An 18,875-nucleotide genomic window follows, 5' to 3' on the forward strand; every position below is an offset into this window, starting at 1 on the left:
ATAATGCTCCACACGGCTGCTGAACAGGGGAGGGAAGGAGGGAACGGAGGAGAGGGCCACCTTCCCACACCTGAATGCTTGTCCCCTGCCTGGGCCCCTTCTCCTCATTTGGTGTAACCTCTCACACGTCACGGGTCACTAGGTAGGGAGACTGTCGGGGACCCCCGACAGTGTCTTCCTGCATCCCCTACAAGGTTGGACTGGATCAAAGTTCCTTCCAGCCCTATGAATCCACGGTGTCTTCCTCCTTATGGAGGTGAAATTCACACAACGTAAAATTAACCACTTTCAGGGTACAATTTAGTGGCATTTCATAAATTCACAATGCTGTGCAACCATTATCTTTACCTAATTCCAAACATTTCATCACCCCTAAAGGAGACCCCAAGCCCACGCGGCAGTCAGGTCCTCCCCCCAGCCCTTGCCAGCCTCTAACCTGCTTTCTGTCTCTTTGGAGTTGTCAATTCCACACATTTCATGAAGTGGGATCCTACAGGAAGGGGCCTTTTGTGTCTGGCTTCTTTCACTGAGTGTAACGGTTTCTCCTCATTGTAGCTTGTGTCACTGCAACATCCCTTTTTCATGGCTGAATAACAGCTTTACCACACTTTGCTTATCCATTGATCTGCTAACGTGTATTTAGGTTATTTCCACCTTTTGGCTTCTCCACTATTTTGTGAACAGTGTTGCTATGAACATCCGTGTGCAAGATTTGTTTGAAAACCTGTTTTTGTTTCTTCTGGCTACCTACCTAGGAGTGGAATTGCTGGGTCACATCGTAATTCTGTGTTTAACCAACTGCCGGACTTTTTCACAGCGCCTGCACCATTTTACGTTCCCACCGTGCTTTCTTTTCGAATCACAAAATGCAATGGAAATTCAGAGGAGGTAGGCAGCAGTGCTGAGGAAGGGCCAGAACAGGTTTCACGGGGCTTAAGTGAGACACACGGCAGGTGGGCTCTGCACCGGCTGATGGCAGAGCGGGTGGTACGGGCAGGGAGCACCCTGGGGTGCAGCTGCAGGTGGGAGCAGGTGGGGCCTGCGTCTGGGTGACTAGCTGGGCTGAGTGCATCCACTGAGTCTAGAAAGCTGACCTGACTGGTGGTTTGAGGGCCCTCTAGCAGGGGTGGCCTCGGGCATGTGTCACCAGTGCCCCTTTGCCTCTGAGTGGATAATGGGAAGTCTGCAATAAGAGGCAGACAGGCCTGGAGCGAGGGCGGTGGGCCTCGTAACGAGGTCACTCTTTTGTCCTGATCCCTCCGTGCAGAGAGGCAGGGCACCCAGAGCTGTCATCTGCTTCCAAGTGTCATGAAAGAGACGTGTCACCCGGGGACGATACCAAACTAGATTTCACGTGCGACTGAACCAGGGAATTAGGCAGCTCCCGCTTCTTCTCTCTCTGACTTTAAAATGAACTCCCAGAAGCTCCCACAGAGGGTCGGGCGAGCCAATTTAAAACAAATTAGCTCAGCACGATGCCCATCGAGGTGCTCCATAATACCGGGGATGAGGGGATGGCACGAACCTTAAATGCTTCTCCTGCAGCCAACCCTCCTGCTCTGCTCTGGGGACCCGAGGGCTGTAGATATGTGAGAAAGGTCTCCGCTGAGCCCAGGAGCTGCACTGCGGCCAGCTGCGGTACTTAACAGTGCACCATGATTTCCGGCGCCCAGGGAGGGTGTCTCTGTCCTGACCTCCTCTTTTTATAAGGACACCAGTCCTATTGGATTAGGACCCACCCTAGTGACCTCATTTGACATTAATCACCTCTGTAAAGACCCATCTCCACCTACAGTCAGAGGTGTTCACCGTCAGAACTTTAAAATGAATTTGGGGAGGGGACACAATTCAGCCCACAGCACTCCCCCCGCTCAGGGGCCTTCGGCATGGAGTGGGTCCCAGGCCAGCTCCCTCCTCACCTGGCTGAGTCAGGTGACTCTGCGTGGGCAGCAGGTTCCACACTCTGATTCTAGAGCCCGCCCAGGGAAGTAATTAAGGGCATCGAGACTCTCTTACTTAAAATACCAACATTAGGCACTGACTCACCGGCAGGAGTCTCAAACCACTCTCATAGCACCATTAGTCAAAACTCCCAGAATCTCGGTGGAACCTGAGGTGACTCATCCACCTGGCAGATGAGAAAGCAATGGTCCTGGAGAACGGAACTCTGAGAGTGCCCGTCTTCCGCTTAGTAACGTTAGGGCACGTTAAGGCCTGGTTCTTAGAAACAGGTAAAACTAGGATGGTGTTAGAAGGATATGGAATGTCAGGCGGCCAGAGTCTTGTTTTACCTGAGGGGCCGGGGTGACCCAACTCACATCACCTGAGACCTCTGGAAGGGTGGGCCCCTCCACCTCTGAGATCAAACAAGGCCACCGAGGGCGAGGCCAGAGCGTCTGGGGAGAAAATTCATGAGCGAATGGAGTTCGACGGCACCTTGTCTCGTGTTTCTTCCCAGCCGTCCTGGGTCCCCCTGCGGCTCCTGGATCAAGGGATGGAGTCCAGTGGGGTGACATTATCACCCGAGGCCTGAGTTTGGCCAGCAAAACACTGGGAGCTTCAGCTGAATCCAAGATCCCAGGAAAACAAAGTTCTGGGGCTTTTAGGACAAGTCCAGGCGTCTGACTCCAAAACAATAAAGGGCTAGTGTAACAACGGGTAATTTACGTTAATGCACAGGGATCCACTCTTGCCCTCCGGGGCTGTTTCTCGTTCTCCAGAATGTTCTCCCAGATCCAGGCTGAGAATGTCTTAAGGTCAAGGGCTGTTCCTCACCATCTCTGCCTCTCCTGGGTATACCTTGGTATCTCCTGTGAAGGTGTTACAGTACTGAGTTCAGAGCCAGCCCCAAATAAGGATGTGATCAGCCCTGGTGTTGCCCAGGCGGGGTCAGCTCGGGAAGCTGCTCCTAACTTCCAGGTGGAGAACGTCTGCACCTAAGCTCCCGGCTTTCTCAGGGACCCAAGGTGGAGAGGGGCAGGGAGCCAGGATGGGAGGAGGTGCAGGAGGGGAGAGGGGCCCAGGTGAGACCCTCGGCGCCAACAAGTGCCTCTCAAAGTTCACTGCACGGAGGAATCACCTGGGGCTCTTTTCTTAAACATTTATTTTATTGACGTATAGTTGACGTGCAATGTTGTGTTAATTTCTACCGTACAGCAAAGTGCTTCAGTTATACATATATACATTCTTTTTCATATTCTTTTCCATTATGGTTTATCCCAGGAAATTGAATATAGTTCCCTCTACTATACAGTGGACCTTGTTGTTTATCCATTCTATATATAATAGTTTCTTTTTAATTTGCCTTCCCGGTTATTGTTTTCTTTCTTTCATTTTTTTCTTTTTGACCGTGCCACGCAGCATGCAGGACCTTAGTTCCCCGACCAGGGATCGAACATGCGCCCCCTGCACTGGAAGCACGGGGTCTTAACCACTGGACCGCCAGGGAAGTCCCTCACCTGGGGCTCTTGAAATGATTCAGAAAGTCTGGGGTGGGGTCTAGGAGCCTGGATTTCTAACGAGAATCCAAGAGACATCAGAGCTGCTGGTCTAATGACCACACTTTTGAGAAGAGAAAGGAGCATCAGAGAAGAGTTATCAGTAAATACAGAGAAAAACATTACTTAAAATGCTTTTAGGACTTCCCTGGTGTCCAGCGGGTAAGACTCCACGCTTCCACTGCAGGGGAAGCGGGTTCCATCCGTGGCTGGGGAACTAAGGTCTTGCACGTCACACGGCACGGCCAAAAAAAAAAGAAAAATGCTTTTAGCTGAATTTCCAGTTAAATGCATATACATTCCTCTCTGCTCTCTCCTGAAAATGCACCAGTTCAACAGTAAAGGAAGGTGTGTGTGGGTGTGGGTGTGTATGTGTATGTTCACAAGGTCATAGAGAATGGAGAAGACCGCAGCAGATGAGAGATGTCAGCAAAATTTTGGAAAATGGAAAGCAGAAAGGGACCACTATTTTGGGGAAGATTATGTGGTCTAAAAGCACTTCCACCATAATATATCTAAAATGCCAGATAAAATACTTTAAAATATCTATTAAAGTGCATAACTGACCTGGCAAGACACTAAGAGAAGTCCTCAGGGGCCGAAAGTGAATCGGCTGCAGAAGTCCAGAGAAGTTAGGGAGGGAACAGGTGCTCAGGCTGCCCCGAAGGCCTCTCCCAAGCCTAGGTGAACCAGTCGGGGCCAGACTGCAACGGGGAGTCAGACCAGAGACCCTGGCCTACAGCACGGGGCCCCTCAAGCGCTGCATTCCTAGAGAAGCGATGAGTTACACAACCCACAGACGGGAGACAGCGAGGAAACCCATCTGTCTCAGCCTTAGCTGAGTGGAAGGGAAAGTCTCCTCTCCACCGCTTTCATGTGGCTTGAGGACCTTAGTTCACTCGACTTCATGGGCCAAAAAGCACCAAGCTGAGGACTTAATTTAAATCACCCTGGGCTTCCCTGGTGGCGCAGTGGTTGAGAGTCCGCCTGCTGATGCAGAGGACGTGGGTTCGTGCCCCGGTCCGGGAGGATCCCACGTGCCGCGGAGCGGCTGGGCCCGTGAGCCATGGCTGTAGAGCCTGCGCGTCCGGAGCCTGTGCTCCACAGCGGGAGAGACCACAGCAGTGAGAGGCCTGCGTACCGCAAAAAAACCCAAAAAACTAAATCACCCCATACTCTCGTGCTGCTGGAGAAAATATAAGTTAGTGTGACCATTTTGGAAAACCGTGAGTATTAAAGCAGAAGTACCCTGTGGATGCCCACCACCCTTACTTCCATTCCTACTTAGGAATCTGAAAGGAAGTCATGGTATGTTCCCACAGCACGTGCACAAGAAGTCTGTAGAGGCACCGCCATCATCCCACAAGTGGGAACCCCTCACGTGCTCACCAGCCATAGAAGAGATCACCAAAATGGAAGACGATACAACAGAGCAAAATGAACCCTGCCGCTCGCGCATCACCCTGGATGAACCTCACAGACACACGCTAAGTGAAAGAGGCCAGGTACGAAAAAAGAGCACAGACGGGATGATTCTACTTACACGAAAACTGGCAAAACTATGCCCAGGACCGTGGTGACCTTTGAGGGGAAGAAGTAACTGGAAAGGGTAGGAGGGAATTCTGTAGTTCTGATCATTTTCTGTTTCTTGGTCACAAAAGCTGTTCGCTAATGATTTGTATTTTTTTGTATGTATGTTGTAGTTCAATAAAGTGGTCCCATTAAACAAACAGTGATCCCTTCATACCACACCCAGTCATCGGCAGAACAAACCCACGCCATCTTTGGGTGGAGCAAACCCTCAATCGGACTTCAAAATTTTCCTGGAGATAAAGTTTCAAAGAACATGAGCTCACATTTTAAAGAAATCATAAAATGAAACAAAGCCCAATAACCAGTAGTTAGCAGGACAGCAAATGCAGCATCAGATACACAAGGAGTTCAGACATTAGAAGTTGATCAAATACAGAATTATGATATTTAGTATGTTTAAATAAATAAAAAAAGAACCAAAATATAAAAAGTAAATAACCACTCAAAATAAACAGGCAGACCTCTAAAAGAACCAAACAGAATTAGAAATGAAAAACTATAACCATTGAAATTAAAAACTTTATGACTAAAATGGTTAGAGATGAAATGATGTGGAATTTCGGATTTGCTTTAAAGCAATCCTGCGAGGGGAGAAGTGGTGGGGTGTAAAGATATACAGGAAGGGACTTCCCTGGTGGCGCAGTGCATAAGACTCCGTGCTCCCAATGTAGCAGGCCTGGGTTCGGTCCCTGGCTGGGGAACTAGATCCCTCAGGCATGCTGCAAGAGTTCACATGCCACAACCAAGGAGCCCTGGAGCTGCAACTAAGGAGCCCGCCTGCCACAACTAAGACTTGGTGTAACCAAAGAAATAAATAAATATTTTTAAAAAAAAGATATACAGGAAGAAGGGCCATGTGTGGATAATTACTGAACTTGGACAATGGGAAAAAGGAGGGGGTTCCTTATTTGAATCTCTCTATTTTGTATGTTTGAAATTGTCCTTAGTCATGTGGTTTTTTTTTTTTTTTTTTTGCAGTACGCGGGCCTCTCACTGTTGTGGCCTCTCCCGTTGCGGAGCACAGGCTCCGGATACGCAGGCCCAGCGGCCATGGCTCACGGGCCCAGCTGCTCCGCGGCACGTGGGATCTTCCCAGACCGGGGCACGAACCCGTGTGCTCTGCATCGGCAGGCGGACTCTCAACCACTGCGCCACCAAGGAAGCCCAAGATTACTGTTTTTTAAAGTAATCACAGTAACAACGTATCACGTAACTGATAGTGGATGCTGAGTGAAATGATGGACAACAATCTCAGAGGGTCGGGAGGGAGGAACTGGGAACACTGGGTTATGAGGCGCCTGCTCTACATGTGAAACCAACCAGTGTCATTTCAAGGGGGACGTGGATTAGTTAAAAATGTATTTTCTTAACTACAGGGCAACCACTAACAACAACTTAACAAGAAGTACAATTGATATGCTGGGAGAGGTAAAATGGGAACATGAAATGCTCATTTGAAACCCGAGAAGGCAGAAAACAAAGGGGGAAAAAGACAGCCTGGTATTTTTTTTTGGCAAGAGACAAAGAGATCTAAGGAACAGAATTGTGAGCTCAGACTTAGAGCCAGGGATATAATGCATGAGGAACTCGCCACCGCAGGTCAGAGGGGAAGGGATGGGGCTGGGATAGCCCTTACGGAAATAAATTTAATTTATTAACACATTTAACTGGATTTCAAACCACTCACAAAAATAATTTCCACAGACTGAAATATGAAGCCTTTTTGTTAGTATTCTTTATAATATATGTATATATTCTTTTGTTTGATTTTTTAAAAAAGAAATTTAATTTATAATGTAAAAATGTCTAATGTGAGTAGAGAAGGAGAAAACCTAAGCGCTTAATGGTAGAAGAGCTGGAAGGAACAAAAGCCAATCTGCTCTGTGCAGAATCCCAGAAAAGCCCAGAAAATAGAGGTACCTTGGACCACAGAAGGTGGACAACCAGGGTGGGATTAACACCAGGAGGATCGGCTGAAGATATGTAAAAGGGGGCAGTTAACGCCCCAGATTCTCTCCCCAGCTCTGGCAGAAGGAACGTTTACTCACTGGAAAACCAGACTCCGGGTGTGAGGGATAAGGGGTCATCCAAAAAGTAGGTGATTAAAATGTCAGAGGAGTGAGGGAGGGGTGGGCTGGAGAACGGCTATCTTTTATTATAAGCCATGTGGAAGTATTTGATATTTTAAAGCAGTACATATATTACATGAAGATAAAAATTAAACTTAAAAAAAAAAGAAAAGTAAAAAAAAAAAAAAACAACAACAAACCCAAAATTATGGTCCTTCTGGACTTGGTCATTAGGATGGCTTTCTCCACGCTGGTCCAGGGCACAGACCAGGAAGCACTGCTCCAGGAGCCCAAGCCTCCCCAATGGCAAATCTTGTCCTTCAGCTTTGCAGGACATCAGCGGGGCCAGGTCTCCAGGAGAGGAAGTGGTCCAGGGAATAGAGGGTGCTCCTGTAATGACTTCAAAATTTCTTTCCAACTTTGTCTTTCTCTTCTCTTTCATTTCTTCCCCAAACTCAATAATCTATCATTTACCTTGCCTTGCTTCAGGCGATGTCATTAATAACAATAGAAAAAGCATTTTTTTGCTTGTCACCTTTCTTCAAAGGAACTCAGATTGTCTCTAAACTTTCAAGTGCATACAAAGTACCTAGGAATTTTGTTAAAATGCAGATTCTAATTCAGCCGGCCTGGGGTGGGGCCCGAGAGCCTGCATTTCTAACCAGCTCTCAGGTTAGGCCGATGCTGCTGGTCCATGGACCACACTCTGAGAAGCAGAAGGACATAAAGCAACTTTATGGGGTGATGGACATCTTTTACATCTTGCCTGTGGTTGTGGTTACATGTGTATATACTCTTATCAAAATTCACTGGACTGTGTACTTAAAATGGGTGTGTTTTATTGTACGTACGTTATCCTTTATTAAAGGAAAAATCCATTCTAGATGGATTATAGATCTAAATGTGAAAGATGAAACAATTAATCTTTTAGGAGGAAACACACACTTTGGGGTAGGCGTATCTTTCTTTCTTTTTTGTTTTCTTGAACCACACATATAATTTTAATTTTTAAGGAGCCACATTAAAAAATGTAATGGGGACTTCCCTGGTGGCACAGTGGTTGAGAGTCCGCCTGCCGATGCAGAGGACACGGGTTTGTGCCCCGGTCCGGGAAGATCCCACGTGCCGTGGAGCCGCTGGGCCCGTGGGCCATGGCCGCTGAGCCTGCGCGTCCGGAGCCTGTGCTCCGCAACGGGAGAGGCCACAGCAATGAGAGGCCCGCGTACTGGAAAAAAAAAAAAAAAAAAAAAAAAGTAATGAAACTGGATAAACTAATAAGGCATATCTTTCTTAAACAGGACTCAAAAAAGAGTGAACCATGATGGAAAAACCCACACGAGCTGGACTACATTAAAATTAAAAACTTCTGTTCATCAGCAGACTCTAATAAGAGAGCAAAAGGGCAAGCTCTAAACTGAAGGAAGATATCTGCAATACATTTATCTGACAAAGGACTCCTCATATATGAAGAACTACTCCAACTGAATAAGAAAAAGACATGACGACAGAAAAGTGGGCAGAACTCTAGCAGACACTTCACAGAGGAGGACGGCCAAAATGGCCGATCAATACAGGAAAAGGCAGTCGGCTCAGCCACGAGTGAAACGCAAATTAAAACTGCACAGTGCTTTGTTTGGACCGCACACCCGCTGGAATGGCTAAATGAAGAGACAGACAGTGCCGTGTGAGGAAAGCTGTGGAGCAACTGGAACGCTCTTCCACTGCGGATGGGGTGTCGTTTGCAACAACGTTCTTGGAAGACTATTTGGTGGTATTTATTAGAGCCGAATATAAACATCCTCTAAGATCCAGCAGGTCCACTCTTGGGTGGAAATACAAGCCCGTGTCTCCAAAAGGTAGGTGCAAGAGTGCTCAGGGCAGCCTCGTTCATAATGTCCTCAAACTGGAAACAACTCAGTTACCCATCGGCGGGAGTCTCGACAACATGTGCAACAGTCATAAAACAGGCTCTCGCTGGCAATAAAAACATGAAGGAACTACTGCCACCCGCAACAATGTGGATGCATCCAGGGTAATCAGATAACATACAGGGCGCTCGGTCAGATTTGCATCTTGAATAACCAAGCATTCTGAAGAACGTGAATGTCCCGTGCAGTATTTGGGACAGACTTATACTAAAAATTACTACGCTATGAAAAGCCATTCTTGTTTTTCATTAAAATATTATTTTTCGGCTGGTCCCATTCTGTTTCATGGTCTGGGTGCTGGGGACACCGTGTGTTCACTTCGCGACAATCCGTCGTGCTGCACACGTAGGATGTGTGCACGCCTCCTGCATGAATGTTACTTAAAGTTTACTTAAAGACACAGCTCATCCTGGCCCACGTCCCATCAGAGGGGGCCCTCCGTGCCTCTTGCCCCCAGTCTCCCATCTGTTCTCCGCACCGCTGTGTGTGATCTTTCAAACCTGCACATCCATCCTGGCGCGCAGTCACGGCTCAGTCGCGCCAGTATCTGGTGCTCGCCCACAGGACAGCACCTGCCCCCTCGGCAAGGCATCCGGGGGCTCTCGGGGGCCCCTCCTCCCCCGTCCCCACATCTTCCCGTCTTTTTGCCAACACTGACGCTCATCACACCTCCATGGCTGGGCACGTGCGGTTTCTCTACTTAAGAGGGCCCTTCCCACGCCTCTGCCTGGCAAAAGCCTCGTTATTTTCCGAGTCTCATTTCAGCTTCTATCGGGCCTGGGGGTCTCTGTCTCCCTGGGCAGACCCGGGTGCCCCTCTCTCTCACACCCGTCTTCAATGCATGCCTCCTTTATCTTGCAACTGACTGTCTCCTCATCTGAGTACAGGCTTATTGGGGTGAGGACCCCGCCCTTACATCTTTTTATCCCTGGCACCTAGCGGAGTGCCCGGGAGTGGCAGGCACTGGGTACTCGTTAAGGGATGAATCAAAGGATAATGGTAGTAATGGATGTTAACGAACAGGGATCAGGCAAGGGATGTAAGCAAATGGCTCATGCTAGATTACAGGTTTGTCAGGGGCCCTTCTGAACTTTCTCCAGGGCATCCTGCTAACGAGCACGGCACGCCTGTGTCACGAGCACGCACCTGCCCCAGCCGTGCCTCCCTGGATGTCCTGCCTGCCTCGTGGCACTTGGGAGGTGGTATCTCATCTAACTTCCTGTGGGAAGGGTGCTGTCTTATCCCCATTTCACCAATGACTTCAGAGACTTGTCCAAGGTCGCCTGCTGGGAGAGGGAGAGCTCACGCTCATTGCACCCATCAGTCTGTGGATAACACCAGGCACTGAATCACTGAAACGCCTCACGGAGCAGAAAAGGCAGGGCAGGAAGTGTCAGTGCCCACTCTGTCTCGGGCAGCTCTGTGACTCAGGTAGCCTTTCTGGTCCCTCTCAAATCAGTCTCCGTGGGTGGCCACCGCCTCTCCCGTAGAATGGCCCATGGGGAAGGGACATCACCCTAAACCCCCAAACACAGCACTCAGCTCTGTCCAGAGACTCTCAACTGCTGCCTGAGATTTTCAGGTTTTAAGCAAAACAAAAATCTGATTCACTGTTTCCAGTCCTACAGGAAACTCAAGTCCTTTATTCTTCTAACACTTAAAAACGAAAAAAGGAAAACAAAATCAAACCTTTATGCCTTAGAAGAGTTCTTAATGCTTCTCATTTCACACCGCGCCGAACACTGTTCACGACAAAGGCTGCAGGAGGGAAGAAGGAAATGAGACGCACTCGCCAATAAATAAGAGCCTGAGCAAAGAAACCAACTCAGAATACACCACTGGCAATAAGAAATGCCCCAAAGCTTTGCTTACGCCAAGTAATGTAAGGACAGATAGCTCCCCTGGGTCTCTGGGAAAAGTTCATGCACACAGGAAGCTGCAAACAGACTCTCTTTGGGATTTTGGCAGAAAAGACGGGGCATTAACAACATTCAAGGTGAAAGAGGGGAGAATTGTAGATTGAGGGAAGGGATGCTTTTTTCATCAGGTAACAAAAATAGCTCTAGCTGGGTATCTCCCCTGGATTCCCACAGGCTGCAGGGCAGGTGCCGGCTCCAGAAATTAGCCAGAGCTACGCTCAGCAGCGCTCAGGGGAGACCCACCGCTCCCAACTGCCCAACCGGAGAATTAATTTAATTCCCGACATTTGGATAATACAGATGAACCCCTGAGGGAGACAAAAATTTACTTTGGGAAGATTTTTTCCCCACCTGTTGTGCAGAAGTGTCACAAGGTGGCGGGGTGACGGTGGGAGGGTAAGATGGTGCTGAGTAGCTGAAAGGCTCTGGAGAAGCCTTCCCGGTTTCACCTGCCCCGGGGGCTGTGAAAGATGCTGAGATCTTCCAAGCACAGAAAGATCACCTGCACACCCCACATTCATGCTAATCCCCTTTCTCATCGTCACCAGCAAATCCAAATGGCACGCTCTTGCCCGAGGTGGGGGGCAGGGGCAAAAACGAAAGCAACGGCTTCTTGCCCAGCCCTAGAAGACGGCTCAGAGGAAGGCATGACTAACACAAATCATGACCAGGGAGGTCAGTTAGTAACAATGAAACCTTGCCTTTATATACCGTCCTGCTATTTTCCAAGCATTTTTCACCCACTATCTCGCACGCTCCTCAGAGCAATTCTGCGTGGTAGGAAGGCGGGGATTTATCTCCACCTCGCTTGCGAAGAAACAAAATCTTGGGACAGTGAAGTGATTTGCTCAAGGTCGGGGCGCGATCACAGATTTTTAAAGCTTGAAGGGTTCTTGGTGGTGAGGCGCCAGGGCAAGGGTGACTAATGGGGGGCACCCGGGCTCCAATTGTCAGTTTCACACCCACAGCAGACGTGGGCAATCGATCACAGAACCCTCTTCCGCGGAGCTGGCCCTCAAGGTGAAACCCATTTGCCATCCCCGGCCCCGGCTCCTGCCTCACTTCACATACGAGGAAACTGAGCCCAGAGCAGAGAAAGAACTTGGCCAAGACGGCCCAATGGGTTAGTGACCCAGAACCCGAATCTTACCCCTGCCTTCCCCAGGTTCTCTCCAGCACGTCATGCTGTGCCCCATCTGTTAGGGGTACAAGTCCCCTGAACGATGCACTAACGAGGCATGGGAGTGACATCCTTCGTGACCGAGCCAGAGCACTTGGGTTTTCTGTGCTGAGCAAGTGGACACATTCCTATTTCTAAGCGAGGAATCACAGACCACCCCAAGGTTTCAAAGCCTGAGCACCTGGCAGGATGGAAGCGAGCACTTAGGGATGGGAAAATCAGGAGTTTGGTTTTGGATCAACTCCATGTCTAGGCAGTCAAGACCACTGGCTACTGAAGTGCACAGTTCAGGAGGGGAGGCCTGGCAGGAGGTATAAACTTGGGAGTCAAGAGTACAGAGACGGCTTTGAGGCTGTGAGACTAGATGAGACCATCCAGGAAGGAGTGCAGAGGAGTGCAGAAGGAGTGCAGAGGGAGACCACCCAAGAAGGAGTGCAGAGGGCTCCGAGGCCCTTTGACCTCAGAGGTCAGGGGACACAGAAGAATCAGAAAAGAGAGACTAGGAAGGAGTGGCCGGGAAGGTGGGAGAAACCAAGAGAGGGAACCCACGCCACATTCCGAGGAGGAGAGGTAGATAGACTGAGCTAATGCCCCCGAGGGCTAAGAGTGGACCTGGACTTGGGGACTCGGGGGGCAGAAGTCTGACTGAAGTGGGTCCAGGACAGAATGCGGGGACAGGAAATGGGGACAGTGTAGACAACGCTTTCAAAGAGACCATCTGTAAAGGTGTGACGGCTGAGTTGCATCCCCCCAAATTCACATGCTGAAGCCCTAGCCCCACTACCTGTAGTTGGAGACAAAGCCTTTAAGGAGTGACTGAGTTAAGGTGAGACCGTTAGGGTGAGCCCTAATCCAGCGGGGCTGGTGTCCTTGTAAGAAGAGGAGGTTGGACACACAGAGAGACATCAGGGGTGCATGCAGACAGCGGGCTGACCACGTGAGGACACAGCTAGAAGGCGGCCACCTACAAGCCACGGAGAGAAGCCTCAGGGGACACCAGCCCTGCCCACACCTTGATCTCGTACTTCCAGCCTCCAGAACTGGGAGAATAAACTTCCATTGCTTAACCGCCCTTCCCCCCCCGCCGCTCCCCGGTCTGCAGTACTCTGTTACAGCAGCCCTGACAGACTAACAGAAGAGGGGTACACAGCAAGGCAGTGACAGCTACAAGGGAATATGGAATCAAGGCAGGTTTGGGCTTTTTCTTTAAAGATGGGGGGAACTGCAGCATATTTGTACTCTGGTCGGAATGATCCTTGGAAAGAAGGAAAAAAGTTGATGATACTGGAGAAGAAGGAGACAACCGCTACAGAAGCATCTCTGCATGGACAAGGTGGTTCTGGTGCCTGCGTGGAGGCAGGACCAGGCGGGTGGAGGAAGAGGCCAGGGGCCCGGAGAGGCCGGGGGCGGCTGGTGGGTGGAAGGACGAAGGACGGTCGTCAGTTTAGGGCAGGGGAGCCTCTTGGGCCCAGGTAGTCCGACATAAATGGCTGGGTTTCAAAAGCATATGTTTTAACCAGTTAAGAAAGATACAGCATTACACAGAATTTCTGTACAAAACTGAGGGGGCAGGAGATTGACCCATTCCTTGGCGACAGCCCTCTCTGCTCTGCTGTAGTCGGGTGGTCTCCCCTGCTCGGAGCAGTTATAGGAAACCACCCTCTCCTTCCTAGGGCCACTTTCCTTTACAGCCTAAAACCTCCCCGAACTCAGAACGCCTGCGTCTCCAGGGCCCCGTGAAAGAACCTCCTCTAAGAGTCCAGGAGACACGATTTTTGAGGCTGGAGAACTCCCAAAGAAACTGGAAATCGCCACGCGTCTCTGCCTCCCACCCGCAAACCGGCCATGCCTGTGGCCTCAGCTCCCCAGGCGCCACGGAGCTTCACAAGTTGATTTTGAAAAGCATCTGAGAACTGAAGCCAGGAGACTCGGAGAGAAGTGCAAGGTATCATTATTATTCAACCGCACACTCCCCCACATCCCCCGAACTGGCTACACTCGAATCCCTTTTTAAAAAGGCCATTTCTTCTTAGAAAAGTTCAGTGAATGACCGAATCCTTACTCAGAGGCAGGGAACGGAGCAGTAATGTCAATAAAACGCAGTTTTACTTCGTATCAGCATTCTTCCACTGAAATAACCATTGGCTAAACCTCCAGTAATGCTGGCACAAGGTTTCTGTTTGCCCTCAGATTAAAAAAAAGTGGGTCATCGCCACCAAGGCTTCTCCGAGAGTGTTCACAGCAGCTCTCACAATAGTCCCAAACTGCACACACGCGCACGTTCATCGGCGGTAGGATGGATACACAAACTGTGGTAGACGCTCACAGTGCAACGCTATACGGCAAGGAACAAACCCCAGTGACTGCGACACACATGGATGAATCGAGCTGGAGACACAGGAGCGCGCTCTGTGTGATGCCATTTATGTGACATTCAAGGACAGGCAAAAGGGGTGGGGGGCTTAGCAACCGGGAAGGAGCATGAGACCCCTCCCCCCTCGAGGCCCGGAAAGGACCCGTGTCTCGAGCTGGATGATCGGCTACGTGGGTGGGTGTGAAACCTCCCCCATCGTGCACTTCAGATTTGGGACGGATACTGCGTGTGTGTGCTATGCCTTAATTTAAAACAAATCCTTTTTTTTTTTTTTAACCAATCAGTTTTGCCTTTCCACAGGAGCGCGGAGGCCCTGTGATTTCTCTTACTGGGACACAGCTGAAATCAGAAGTCACTGCAAGAGGAACTCTCTTCCTGCAACCCAGCAGGTTGGGAATCAGGACAGCTAAGACTAAACGGGACAGCAGTTCATGGGGACCACCCTTACTGTTCTCTTCTGAACCTGGCTTTCCCTTCTTGTTTTCTTAATCAGAATGATAACAGTTGCTCAGGGTTAAAAAACAAACAAAAGAAAAGGACACAAAATGAATGCTAGCGGAGAAGACTCAAATCAATAGAATTAGAAATGAAAAAGGAGAAGTAACAACTGACACTGCAGAAATACAAAGGATCATGAGAGATTACTACAAGCAGCTATATGCCAATAAAACGGACAACCTGGAAGAAATGGACAAATTCTTAGAAATGCACAACTTTCCGAGACTGAACCAGGAAGAAATAGAAAATATAGACCAATCACAAGCACTGAAATTGAAACTGTGATTAAAAATCTTCCAACAGACTAACCCGCGCAAGTGCCCCATCTTCCGGTCTTTCGGTTTTCGGCTCGGAGGAGGCTAAGGTGCAACTCTCTTCGGTCGTCCCGAATCCGGGTTCATCCGACACCAGCCGCCTCCACCATGCCGCCTAAGTTCGACCCCAACGAAATCAAAGTCGTGTACCTGAGGTACACCGGTGGGGAAGTCGGTGCCACGTCTGCCCTGGCCCCCAAGATCGGCCCCCTGGGTCCGTCTCCAAAAAAAGTTGGTGATGACATCGCCAAGGCAACTGGTGATTGGAAGGGTCTGAGGATTACAGTGAAACTGACCATTCAGAACCGACAGGCCCAGATTGAGGTGGTACCTTCTGCCTCTGCCCTGATCATCAAAGCCCTCAAGGAACCGCCAAGAGACAGAAAGAAGCAGAAAAACATTAAGCACAGTGGAAACATCACTTTTGATGAGATTGTCAGCATTGCCCGACAGATGCGGCATCGATCTTTAGCTAGAGAACTCTCTGGAACCATTAAAGAGATCCTGGGGACCGCCCAGTCTATGGGCTGCAATGTTGATGGCCGCCACCCTCACAACATCATAGATGACATCAACAGTGGTGCAGTGGAATGTCCAGCTAGTTAAGAACTGCAAAGAAAAATAATAAAGGGTTATTTGACAAGCAAAAAAAAAAAAAAAAAAAAATCTTCCAACAAACAAAAGCCCAGGACCAGATGGCTTTACAGGCCAATTCTATCAAACATTTAGAGAAGAGCTAACACCTATCCTTCTCAAACTCTTACAAAATATAGCAGAGGGAGGAACACTCCCAAACTCGTTCTACGAGGCCACCATCACCCTGATACCAAAACCAGACAAGGATATGACAAAGAAAGAAAACTACAGGCCAATATCACTGATGAACATAGATGCAAAAATCCTCAACAAAATACTAGCAAACAGAATCCAACAGCACATTAAAAGGGTCATACACCATGATCAAGTGGAGTTTATTCCAGGAATGCAAGGATTCTTCAATATATGCAAATCAATCAAGTGATACACCATATTGACAAACTGAAGGAGAAAAACCATATGGTCATCTCAACAGATGCAGAGAAAGCTTTCAACAAAATTCAACACCCATTTATGATAAAAACCCTCCAGAAAGTAGGCATAGAGGGAACTTTCCTCAACATAATAAAGGCCACATGGGACAAACCCACAGCCAACATTGTCCTCAATGGTGAAAAACTGAAACCGTTTCCACTAAGATCAGGAACAAGACAAGGTTGCCCACTCTCACCACTATTATTCAACATAGTTTTGGAAGTTTTAGCCACAGCAATCAGAGAAGAAAAAGAAAAAAAAGGAATCCAAATTGGGAAAGAAGTAAAGCTGTCACTGTTTGCAGATGACATGATACTATACATAGAGAATCCTAAAGATGCTACCAGAAAACTGCTAGAGCTAATCAATGAATTTGGAAACGTTGCAGGATACAAAATTAATGCACAGAAATCTCTTGCATTCCTATACACTAATGATGAAAAATCTGAAAGTGAAATTAAGAAAACACTCCCATTTACCATTGCAACAAAAAGAATAAAATATCTAGGAATAAACCTACCTAAGGAGACAAAAGACCTGTATGCAGAAAATTACAAGACACTGGTGAAAGAAATTAAAGATGATACAAATAGATGGAGAGATATACCATGTTCTTGGATTGGAAGAATCAACATTGTGAAAATAACTCTACTACCCAAAGCAATCTACAGATTCAATGCAACCCCTATCAAACTACCAATGGCATTTTTCACAGAACTAGAACAAAAACTTTCACAATTTATATGGAAACACAAAAGATCCCGAATAGCCAAAGCAATCTTGAGAAAGAAAAATGGAGCTGGAGGAATCAGGCTCCCTGACTTCAGACTATACTACCAAGCTACAGTAATCAAGACAGTATGGTACAGAAATATAGGTCAATGGAACAGGATAGAAAGCCCAGAGATAAACCCACGCACATATGGTCACCTTATCTTTGATAAAAGAGGCAAGAATATACAAGAGAAAAGACAGCCTCTTCAATAAGTGGTGCTGGGAAAACTGGACAGCTACATGTAACAGAATGAAATGAGAACACTCCCTAACACCATACACAAAAATAAACTCAAAATGGATTAAAGACCTAAATATAAGGCCAGACACCATCAAACTCTTAGACGAAAACATAGGCAGAACACTCTATGACATAAATCACAGCAAGATCCTTTTTGATCCACCTCCTAGAGAAATGGAAGTAAAAACAAAAATAAACAAATGGGACCTAATGAAACTGCAAAGCTTTTGCACAGCAAAGGAAACCATAAACAAGACGAAAAGACAACCCTCAGAATGGGAGAAAATATTTGCAAATGAAGCAAGTGACAAAGGATTAATCTCCAAAATTTACAAGCAGCTCGTGCAGCTCAATAAAAAAAAAACAAACAACCCAATCCAAAAATGGGCAGAAGACCTAAACAGACATTTCTTCAAAGAAGATATACAGACTGCCAACAAACACATGAAAGAATGCTCAACATCATTAATCATTAGAGAAATGCAAATCAAAACTACAATGAGATATCATCTCACACCAGTCAGAATGGCCATCATCAAAAAATCTACAAACAATAAATGCTGGAGAGGGTATGGAGAAAAGGGAACACTCTTGCATTGCTGGTGGGAATGTAAATTGGTACAGCCACTATGGAGAACAGTATGGACGTTCCTTAAAAAACTAAAAAAACTTAAAAAACTAAAAACTACCATATGACCCAGCAATCCCACTACTGGGCATATACCCTGAGAAAACCATAATTCAAGAAGAGTCATGTACCAAAATGTTCATTGCAGCTCTATTTACAATAGCCAGGACATGGAAGCAACCGAAGTGCCCATCAACAGATGAATGGATAAAGAAGATGTGGCACATATATACAATGGAATATTACTCAGCCATAAAAAGGAACGAAACTGAGTTATTTGCAGTGAGGTGGATGGACCTAGAGACTGTCTTACAGAGTGAAGTAAGTCAGAAAGAGAGAGACAAATACTGTATGCTAACACATATATGGAATCTAAACAAACAAACAAAGAAAAAATTGTCATGAAGAACCTAGGGGCAAGACGGGAATAAAGACGCAGACCTCCTAGAGAGAATGGACTTGAGGACACAGGGAGGGGGAAGGGTAAGCTGGGACAAAGTGAGAGAGTGGCATGGACATATATACACTACCAAACGTAAAACAGATAGCTAGCGGGAAGCAGCCGCACAGCACAGGGAGGTCAGCTCCGTGCTTTGTGACTACCTAGAGGGGTGGGATGGGGAGGGAGATGCAAGAGGGAAGAGATATGGGGACATATGTATATGTATAACTGATTCACTTTGTTATAAAGCAGAAACTAACACACCATTGTAAAGCAATTATACTCCAATAAAGATGTTAAAAAAAAAAAAGAATACTAGAATTTTCCCCTTCGTCCACCCAGCCCAC

At 47.7% G+C, this 18,875-nt stretch overlaps 1 protein-coding gene and 1 pseudogene across 8 annotated transcripts in view; one reads left to right on the forward strand and one right to left on the reverse strand.

Annotated features, from left to right (window-relative positions):
• Positions 1-18,875, reverse strand: part of CARD11 (caspase recruitment domain family member 11) — a 107,615-nt gene that overhangs the window by 83,489 nt on the left and 5,251 nt on the right. The gene's annotated exons all lie outside the window — the stretch shown is intronic.
• On the forward strand, positions 15,397-16,038 carry LOC113630373 (60S ribosomal protein L12 pseudogene; annotated as a pseudogene). The gene has a single exon (XR_003436938.1). The product of XR_003436938.1 is annotated as a 60S ribosomal protein L12 pseudogene (transcript).

This window comes from Aethalodelphis obliquidens, unplaced genomic scaffold (genome assembly GCF_003676395.1).
Source record: "Aethalodelphis obliquidens isolate GAN/ISIS:26980383/991018 unplaced genomic scaffold, ASM367639v1 scaffold30, whole genome shotgun sequence".
Lineage (NCBI taxonomy): Eukaryota > Metazoa > Chordata > Mammalia > Artiodactyla > Delphinidae > Aethalodelphis > Aethalodelphis obliquidens.